This window comes from Etheostoma spectabile, chromosome 12, assembly GCF_008692095.1.
Source record: "Etheostoma spectabile isolate EspeVRDwgs_2016 chromosome 12, UIUC_Espe_1.0, whole genome shotgun sequence".
Lineage (NCBI taxonomy): Eukaryota > Metazoa > Chordata > Actinopteri > Perciformes > Percidae > Etheostoma > Etheostoma spectabile.
In genome coordinates this window covers 28,977,542-28,988,309 of record NC_045744.1, presented here as the reverse complement: position 1 = coordinate 28,988,309, position 10,768 = coordinate 28,977,542, and the positions used below count along the sequence as shown (strand labels likewise).

General features: G+C 42.8%; 1 pseudogene; it reads right to left on the bottom strand.

Moving 5' to 3' along the window:
• Positions 1-8,872: 8,872 nt before the first annotated feature.
• Positions 8,873-10,768, bottom strand: part of LOC116699561 (acyl-coenzyme A thioesterase 2, mitochondrial-like) — a 5,024-nt pseudogene continuing 3,128 nt past the window's right edge.

The window sequence follows — 10,768 nt, the reverse complement described above, 5'->3', positions numbered from 1 at the left end:
AAAAAACTGGTGCTCACCACGAACTCTGCCGTGAGCCCCTCTTAGGAAGGTAAATTTGGTGCGCAAGTGAAGTCGCGTAGATGCCGATGTGAGCAACATTGTAAAATATGCTATTGAAAATCGTTTGAAAAAAAGCTGATATACCCAATGTATTTTTTCCCCATTGAGTTCACTTTTCGTAACCAAAATCCAACCACAACTCATGAATTACCTCTGGAATCTGTCAACTGCAGTGTGCTCAACATACCACACACCGCGAGTCTGCGCTCTTCCGGTCATTTTGCAACACTTTGCGATACTTTGGGTGTTCAAACTAATTTGTACCTGTGTGACCCATTAGATCCCATGTTGGGATCTCCTGAGCCAACAAGGACGGCGAGGACAGCAGGTTTTCTCTCACCTGATGAAGGGACAACTCTATATCACCACATCTTATTGTAGGGTAATGCATGAAACATAGCGTTAGCTCCTAGCGCCAGCCCGCTTCTAAAATACAATACCTTATTAATTTCTCAACACTTTTTTACTCCAGCTGAAACACCTGGCGGTGACTCCAACCACACTTCCTATGCAGCCGAAGACGGACCGGTCACGTCATGTGTGTCTCGCCAACGGTGTCGAACACCGCATCGAGAAGTCTCCGATCCGTGACGCGGGGGGGGGCTCGGTGACATGACTTCTGATCTCCAGCGGGACCGGAAGAGCTCCAACCCGGTTGCAGCGGCACAGCCTCCCTGGACCCACCGCCATTGTTGTTGAATTGCATTGTAAGTCGAACTAACCCGGGGACTACGTTATCAAAATAATAAAACAGGTCCAGTCATAGTTTAATCCAAGCACTTTTAACAAGTCCAACTGAAAACACTGTGCTGAGTGAGCTCCAGTTCCTGCAAAGCCCGCGGACGGACCTGCCATCGAATGTGTGTATACGACCACTGGTTATAAATTAATATTATTTATTTGTAAGGTGTGACTGTGTTGGTGTAAAGTCCAAGCTCACGACTAGCTTGCTATTCAAACGCACGGCACTAGCAGGTGTAGCTCCGGGGTGGCTGTGGTACCGCTGCTCCCGGGTTCAATGGAGCCTCCGTTTCCCGCTGTAGAATCAATCACATGTCGGACTCAATGGCAGCGAGACATGGGTTCTAGGCAGTATGTTTCCATATGCTGGTCCGTGAAAGGCCACCACATGAGGAGCTCGGTCCGTCCTAAGCGGGGCTGGAAGACGTGACTCTGGTAAGCTCAACGCCAGTGGTTCAGTTTTGGACTGTTATGAAGTGTTGAGATAAATCAAAAGGTATGTATTTAGAAGCGGGCTGCTGCTAGTTTACTAACTGCATCTTTCATGCTACATAAATACGCCGGACCGAGTTGTCCCCTCATCAGGTGATAGAAACCCTGCTGTCCCGCGGCCGTTCCTATTGGCTCATAGCTCAACTCAAAACGAAACCGTAATCGTGCACAAAATCGAGGATGAGTTGGCTATGCTTTTATCAAACATTGAGCACAACAAGAATTGAGGATCTTTGCAATGCAAAGCAGAGCTCAGGTCTCACATTTAATAGTCAACACCACCTGCAATTCTGTTCATTTTAAAAATGGCATATAATATCTACTATGTAGAACCTAGTGATAATACAATAATAAAGCATAATTAATATTCAGAGGTCTTGGTGCCAATTCCCGATTAGTAAGCAATAGCCTTAGTAATGATAATAGGCCGGGGGTACTAATGATGAGGATGAGAATAACTACCTAATAAAAAATAAGATAACAATGGAATAACACAATAAAGCATTGTACGGTCATATAAATATATAGCAATGCGCGTATTAGATTGATGAAGGCCTAGCTACTAGGCGCATAGAGTAAGTAACTAATAATACACTACTATACTACTACACTAATAATAAATAGCTAATATCTCGGAGACGCTCACATTAAAGTCTGGTACTACTGGCCATTACAAAAAATAGCCTAGTAATGATACTAGGGCATACCTACCGCTACTGTGATGATAAACAGTAATAATAATCATAATATGAGGCCTACAATAATGAGCCTGCCTCTCTATCTATCTATATCTATCTAGGTCGATCTATCTTGCTATCGAGGTCGTGTATCGTGGGGTGTGGTGTGGGCAGTCAATGCACTCAGGTCCCCAACGCAGCGATTAACGAGCTTAGTGTGGGGGGGCCATCTGTGCAAAAGTGTTGAGAACCCTGTCCTAGGGTGATATAAGTGGATTGGTGACATTTTTTAATCCCTATCATATGCCAAGGGAGAGGGTGGGATTCGTGGCGGGGGTTTACATAACACCTATTTGACAAGAAGGTAAATAAGCTGTAGTTCGGATCTCCACTGCTTTAATTCTTTGCTTTTATATGCAACTGGATACTCCCCTTGATCATGCTATGCTAAGTGCTTTAAAAGCTGAGAAATGTATTTCTGATCTGCTTTGCAAATGATCCAACACAACAGGCATTTTTAACTTTTTGGATTACTTTTTGGTGGCATTTTTAGGACCTGTTAGTGTGACATAAACAGCTGAGCGCGTAGATGCGATGTGAGCACTTGTAAAATATGATTTGAGAGCTTGTGAAAAAAAGCTGTACCCGTGTTTTTTTCCACTTGAGTCACTTTTCCAGTACAACCACAACTCATGAATTACCTCTGGAATCTGTCACTGCAGTGTGCTCCATCCACACACGCGCGAGTCTGCGCTCTCCTATTTTGCAACACTTCTTGCGATACTTTGGTGCAAAACTAATTTGTACCTGTGGACTTAGTCTGTGGAGCTCTGAGCCAACAGGACGGCCGGGACAGCAGGGTTTCTTCACCTGATGAGGGACAACTCTTTCCTCTTATTTAGTAAGCATGAAAGCTAGCGTTAGCTAACTAGCAGCCAGCCCGCTTCTAAAATACAATACCTTTTAATTATCTCAACACTTTACAGTCCACTGAAACACTGGCGGTGAGCACCATTCCTGCAGCCGAAGACGGACCGCCGTCAGTGGCTCGCCAACGTGGAAACACCGCATGAGAAGTCTCCGACTGACGCGCTCGGACTGACTCTGATCTCCAGCGGGACCGGAGAGCTCCAGACCCGGTTGCAGCGGCACAGCCTCCTGGACCCACCGCCAGTTGTTGTGGAATTGCATTTAGCGAACTAACCCGCTTAAAATAATAATACATTTAGTTTTCCAACACTTTTAACAGTCCAACTGAAAACACTGCTGGTGAGCTCCAGGTCCTGCAGCCGCGGACGGACCGCCATCGAGTGTGTATAACGCCTGACTTTTAAATTAATTTATTTATTTGTAAGGTGTGCTGTGTTGGTTAGTCAGCTCACGCTAGCTTGCTATTCAAACCACACTGCGGTGGGCTCCGGGGGGCTGTGTCCGCTGCTACCGGGTCTGGAGCTCTCCGTGTCCCGCTGGAGATCAGATCACGTCGAGCTCGGCAGCGAGATTTCTAGGCAGTTGTTTCCATGCTGGCCGAGCCCCATGACGGCGGTCCGTCTGCGGCTGAGAGACTCTGGAGCTCACGCCAGTGTTCAGTTGGACTGTTATAAGTGTTGAGATAATAAAAGGTATGTATTTAGAAGCGGGCTGGCTGCTAGTTAGCTAACGCATCTTTCATGCTACATAAATAGCCGGACGAGTTGTCCCTCATCAGGTGATAGAAACCCTGCTGTCCCCGGCCGTCCTTTGGCTCAAGCTCAACTCAAAACAAACCGTAATCGTGCACAAATCGAGGATGATTGAGGCTATGTTTATCAAACATTGAGCCAAGAATTGAGGATCTTTGCAAGGCAAAGCAGGCTCAGGTCTCACATTTATATCAACACACCTGCAATCTGTCTTTAAAAATGCAGATATGATGCTACTATTAGACCTAGTGATAATAACAATAATAAAGCATAAATTAATATCAGAGGTCTGGTGCCAATTCCCAATTATAGCAATAGCCTAGTAATGATAATAGGCCTACTGATGAGATGAATAATATAATAAAAAATAATAACAATAATAACAACAATAAAGCATGTAACTCATATAATATATAGCAATGCCTATAATGATGAAGGCCTATACTACCATAATAATACTAATATACTACTACTATACTACTACACTAATAATAAATATAATATCTCAAGCTCACATTAGAAGTCTGGTACTACTGCCAATTACAAAAAATAGCCTAGTAATGATATAGGCATACCTACCGCTACTGATGATGATAAAATAATAATAATATAATGTGGGCCTAAAATAATAGCCTGCCTACTCTATCTATCTATATCTATCTAGGTCGATCTATCTTGCTATCGAGGTCGTGTATCGTGGGGTGTGGTGTGGGCAGTCAATGCACTCAGGTCCCCAACGCAGCGATTAACGAGCTTAGTGTGGGGGGGGCCAGCTTGCAAAAGGTTGAGAACCCCTGTCCTAGGGTGAATTAAGGGGATTGGGACATTTTTTAATCTATCATATGCCAAGGAGATGTGGTATATCTGGCGTGAGCCTATTTGAAAAGATAAAGAAGCTGTATTCTCTAACTGCTTTATTCTTTGCTTTTAATAATTAAACTGATACTCCCCTTGATCATCTATTCTAGTGCTTTAAAGCTGAGAAATGTTGTCTGTCTGCATTGTGATCACAACAACACAGGCAGTTTTTTTTTTTAGGATTACTTTTTGGGCATTTTTAGACCTTTATTGACAGAACAGCTGAAGGCATAAAAGGGGAGAGAGAGGGGGAATGGCATGCAGCAAAGGGCTGCAGGTCGGAATTCCAACCAGGGCCAAGGAGTAAACCTCTATACATGGGGCCCACTCTACCAACTGAGCTATGTGGGCACCCACAACCAAGAACCATAGAACGAGATAATGCTATTATTTCCAGGGCAAAAGAGGTAGTCATTTACTTGCCATGACAATTAGGTCCAGTGATTATTTTGCAGATATTCCCGCTATTAAATCTTAGGATGGTAATATTAGAACAGTTGAAATAAGTAAATCCTTTCAGACATTTTATTTGGATAAAACCCACTGTGACAGGTGGTTAAATCAGCTTGACTTGCCTCAGTTGTCAGCAGAGGAATGTTAGGTAACCTTTTGGGAAGAGATGGGTCCATTCCTTCTTGACATGATCAACTTATCTATTGGGGGTGAATTCTCAACGGATGTGAACACAGCCCTTATTTTCCTACTTTAAAAAAAGGATAAAGATCCTAAAGAGTGCTCTAGCTGTCAATCTGAGCCTGCTAAACTCTGATTTAAAAATCTTCACAAAGTTCCTAGCCCGTCGTTTGGAGTCCCATATGTCAAAATTAGTGACGTCCGACCAAACTAGATTCATAAAAACGAGATTGGCAGCAGATAATGTTAGACGCCTTCTCTACATTGTTGATGGTGCAGGAAACAGTAAGACCCCAATGTCACTTCTTTCTCTCGACGCAATGAAAGCCTTTGACAGACTTGAGTTGTCATTTTTATGGTCAGTCTTAGAGGTGATGGGCCTTGGGAACACTTCATTTGTATGATTAAAGTTATGTATTCTAACCCCTCAGCCCAAGTCTTAACCGGATGCACCTGCTACTTGAGTCCTTCACTACGTGTCCTCTTCTCAGAGCCTCTGGCTCAAGCCATTCAACAATCGATTACCAATGTCACCAATGTGCATTTGTAATACACAGCATCCCCTCTCTCTATTTGCAGATGACATTATGGTCTTTTTAGAAAACCCCTCTCAATCTCTTTCTCCCCTTCTATCCCTATGCGAGGAGAATGGAAGCTTATCAGACTTTAAAATGAACTGGTCAAAGTCTGCATTACTTCATTTGAATGATTCTGTTCACAATTCAATCATTGCTGCTAACATCCCCGTTGTTAAACAGTTTAGATATTTAGTCATTGAGGTTTTCCCCTGCTCAAACCAGATTGTTAAGCATAACTATTCTGTTGCTCTGATCAATGTTTTAAAAGATATGGAAAAATGGATAGGTCTCCCTATGTCAATTCAAGCTTGTACCTCTGTGGTTAAAATGAATGTTTACCCAGGATTAAATTTGTGAGCTCTATGCTACCTCTTTCTTCTCCTTCTGGTTATTGGGACAAATTACAATCAGCATTATCTAAATTTATCTGGAAAGGAAAACAGCCATGACTTATTTTGTCTACTTTACAGAAGAGGAAAGAGGATGGTGGCCTCTCAGTTCCCAACTTTAAACATTATTTTTGGTCCTTTGTGTTAAGGCCCCTCCTTTCCTCGCTTAACCCAGATATGTCTGTTTGCTGGCGTACCTTAGAAAGTGCTATGACAGAGCCTTTGTCACTTCATGTCGTCCTTTTTGCCAATGTCTCTAAAAAACAGTGCCAGCTACAATTCAGCCCCATTATCTCTCATCAAAACTTGGAGATTGGCTGAAAAATATTGCCATATATTGTGTCACTGGATCACATTTTCCCCATTATTCCACAATGCAGCACTCTTGATTGGTGGGAGGCCTTTAACAGCCCCACAATGAGAACAGACGGGGGTTCATTATCTAAAAGACATCTTTAGCAAGACTGGCTTGTTACCTTTTTCCGACGTATAAAATGCATTCAGTCTACCACGTTCCACTTTTTACATTTACCTTCAATTAAATCAGCACTCTAGTCATACGATGTCCCCTGGCAGAGTTTGTTGCATATCCATCCTATTCGGAAATTATTCACTATCCAGCCAAAAACCTGTGGTATTATATCCAGGCTTTATCAGTTTTTGGTAATATCTGGCCGCACTCTATTGAGAAGGTCTGGGAACGCGATTGTCCAGACCTGAGCAACGATCTTGACTGGCATGATATATGGTGAAACATCCCAGAAGTATCACGCAATCCAGACCATCAGCAGATTCAGTACAATTTTATTCATAGGACATATCTCACCCCTGTTAAAATGCACCACGTGAAAATGATTAACTGCCTTTTATGCACTTTGTGCCCAATGAAGGATCGGGGCACTTATCTTTGTTATGATTACTGGGCAGCGGCTGCACGCCGGGCAACGGGCAGCGGCCACCGGGCAATGGCCACCGGGCAGCGGCCACCGGGCAATGGCCACCGGGAAGCGGCTGCACGCCAGGCAGCCTCGACACACTACCGTCCCAAGTCCTGACTCTTCTGATTGTGACTCCACAACCGGGTGCCACCGCAACCATTTCTAACCATCTAAACAACTGCTATGGTAGGGTTTTAATCAAACTCATGACAACAATAGTGGCAAGTAATGCATGTTAATAAAAATAAAGCAGAACACATTCAGAAGACATCGGAATAACTGTTAAACACGTTTAAGTCGGATCAGACGGCAGCTGATTTAACATATGATAGGCTACTCCAGGATTAAGATTAGCCTGGCTCTTAGCCTGTTCTGGACCAGGCTAGCCACAAAGAATAAATCTCAATAGTTACTTGGCTGGGTTTAATTCAACCTGGTTTTGTGCATCCAAGTCAAAGCTAAATTTATCCAGGATAACTTGAATATCCCAGCTTAATCCCTTATCCTGGTTTCGTGCAACAGGCCCCAGGTCTTGTGTTGCTGTTCCTGTCTTGTGTTCCCCTGTGTGTGTCTGTATGTCCTGTTTCCTGTTTCATTTTGAAGTCTAGTCTCTGTCTCGTCTTGTCTTTAGTTTACTTCTTGCCTGTTTGATTGTCCTTCCCCGCCCTAATGTGATTCACTTGATGTTTCTCCTGCTCCTTTTTACCTCTTGTATTTAACCTCTGTCTTCCGTTTGTCTCTTGTCAGATTTTTTTGTGTACTTCTGTGACCTAGTCTGCATTCCTCTATGTGTGTTCCTGATGGAGATTCCTTTTCTGCCCGTACCTGTGGCATCTTTATCCCAGTGAGTTTTTCCCTGCTTTATTCTCCTGTTTTAGTCTTGTTTTTTCCCTTGCATCTTTCTGTATTTTTGCTTTTTGGATTTTGGGACTTTGTTTTGCCTTCGTTGGATCCTGTGTTTATGTGGACTTTCATTTTTTTGTGTCAAAGCCTTGGAAGCTCTCTCCTGCCTGCCTGCCCTTCTCTGCTTTTGGGTCCTTATTCCGCTACTATGTAACAATCTTCACATGTTCTAGGAGTGCTCTCCTATTGGTCAGTTCTGGAACAATATTGCATTCAACATATCTGCCCTGATTAATGTTACTGTCAATGTTTTGATTCTGAACGATCTGTCAGCCCTTCAGCTCTTTAAAACTAAAAAGTGCTGTACTTGCTGGACTCACAGCTCTAAGAAGATGTGTGTGTGTGTGTGTGTGTGTGTGTGTGTGTGTGTGTGTGTGTGTGTGTGTGTGTTGCACCTCTTCAAAGACGCATGAAACAACCCTCTAAATATGTGCCCTTTTTCAGTCCTGAAATGATCTGTGTGTGCACACATGGCACCATATCACTAGCCGGAAAGTTCAAAATCTTTTCCATAATGTTATACTACTATACAGAATAATAATTTGAGCCTGTCAAACAAGCACTTAAATGTAAATAGGTGTGCAATTGCCCTTTAACTTTGTGTTTCACTGACTGTCGACTGCAGCAATCTTGCTTAATACTAGACCAATTTTAAAGATTGTGAAAGGTTAATAAAAAAATTGAAGGTACCCTTCACAAGACATTTCTAGGCACCCAGTGTTCCATTAACTTTGACAAGGTGAAAACACACAGTGAGAGGGTCAAAGTTTAAGATTACATCACAACAGCGAAACACAAGTTGAAGTCGACAGTGTTTAGCAAAAGACCATAAACTTACGTAAATGTTTACTGAGGTAATGAATTAGGGCAGATAATGGGTAATTTTCTCATATACTTCTACAGTAACATGATTTTTTTTTTGAGCCAGTGGAGTCGTCACCTGTCCATTCTGCCTGCACAAACAAAACAGCGTTCATACACTGCCAAGCTCTGTAAATGGGAAACTATTAAAGTGGCTTGGTCCGACTGAACCAACAAGACAGAGGAGAGGCCATGGATATATAAAGAGAAAAGCAGGGAGGGAGATGGATGGTGCATTTGATACATACTTACATACAACATTATGAATGAGCACTGACTGGAGGGGTGTATTTCTTTAAGCGTGTTAAGTTCAAATAAGTTTCTTCACCTTTTAAAGTGCCCATATTATGAAAAAAAAACACATTTTCTGGGATTTGGGGTGTTTTTTTTGGAGTCTCTGGTGCTTCTACACACATGAAAGAAGAAAAAAAAATCCATGCTGTTTTGAGTGAGATACAGGTTTCTGAATGTCCTCTGCCTTCAGTCTCCGGGTGAGCTGTTCAAAATCTCCACGGCTTTCTTCATCACTAGCCGAGACGAGGTGGCTAACCGTAGCATGGCAAAACACTGCTACAACACACACTCTCACACTGTAGCTAAAACAGAGACCCAAACACACAGGGTGAAAAGATCTGCAGCAATGTGCAATACAACAAAAATATGGGGATTTTTGAAAATGAAACTATATAAACCTATTCTGGTACAACCTCAAAAAACTATAATGAAAATGAGCATAATATGGGCGTTTTAACTGACTTATCTGTTCATATCTTCTAATCATATTTTTATCTATAATTTGGCATTAGTCTGTGTAACATCAAAGCTCAGGTGAGTTCTGAAGAACTCCTGGATCTTCTTCCACAGGTGGACTTCAGCTCTTGCATGGGACCTGGGCTCACCCCCCCACAGGACTGGCTTGCCTACAACCCCATGAAAACTGGAGGGGCAGTAGGGACCGTATGGCGGCTCTAAGTAATGTCCTGCTCCAGGGTAAGACACACTCTCGAAGTTGTCCTTCCCATGATGCTGCAGTCTCTCCACCATCTGGTCCATGAAAGCCTTGCTATCCCAGTTGAGGTCGTCCTCTGAAGCCACAAAGAAGAAACATCCCTTGGCTTGTTCAATGGGGACCAGGGTGGCCTTGTTCTCCTCTGCCAGCGGATTATGCAATACATTCTTGCATTTAAAGGACCCTGACTCAGTGGGAACCATCTTGCTGATGTCCAACATTAATGGAGGGAGGATTTGTCTCTTCTTATAGTAGAGGGGTAAAAATGTATTGGCACAGCAGCCGTTAATCCACACTGTGGCCTCAACACCTGGCAGGTAAGAGGCTATTGATAGTGCAACATCTCCGCTTTTTGAAAGGGATAGTACACCAACTCCTTTACTGCCCACCTGGGGGAAAAAAAACATGTAAACTATAACCTGCTTTTTCTATTTCTTGTGATGTCACAAAGGTTCCATCTTTTGTAGATAAACAAATAGTGTTTTTCCATTATATGGTACCTGCTCAACTCAACTTTTTTGGTTTTCCATTATGAAAAAAAAAGTCCCTGATCTCTGCCAACAGGTACTTTTTTTATTTAAATTTTTTTTCTTCTTTTCTTTTTAGTATCACCTACGGCGAGGTTCCAAGCAAGCTGAGGCAATCCCAAAAGGTGACGTGCAAACCTGCAGACTATTGATTGGTTGGAGATTATCGTCAGTAATCACTGCTAGCAACAGATGGGGGTGTCCTGAATAAACCCTTTTAAAAGATTTTAGCCAGCTGAGTTTTTTATGCTGCCTATAGCTTCTTTTCCATCTAAATGTGTCTGTTGGCTGAGGCAACAGCCACATGCCGAGAATGGAACACAACACACCTTCAACGTTCTGTCGCATTAGGTCACTGCTGTTTCTTAAAGCCCATGTTGCAAGTTAACCACCACTGTTGATTATTGGGTACAAAAAGCA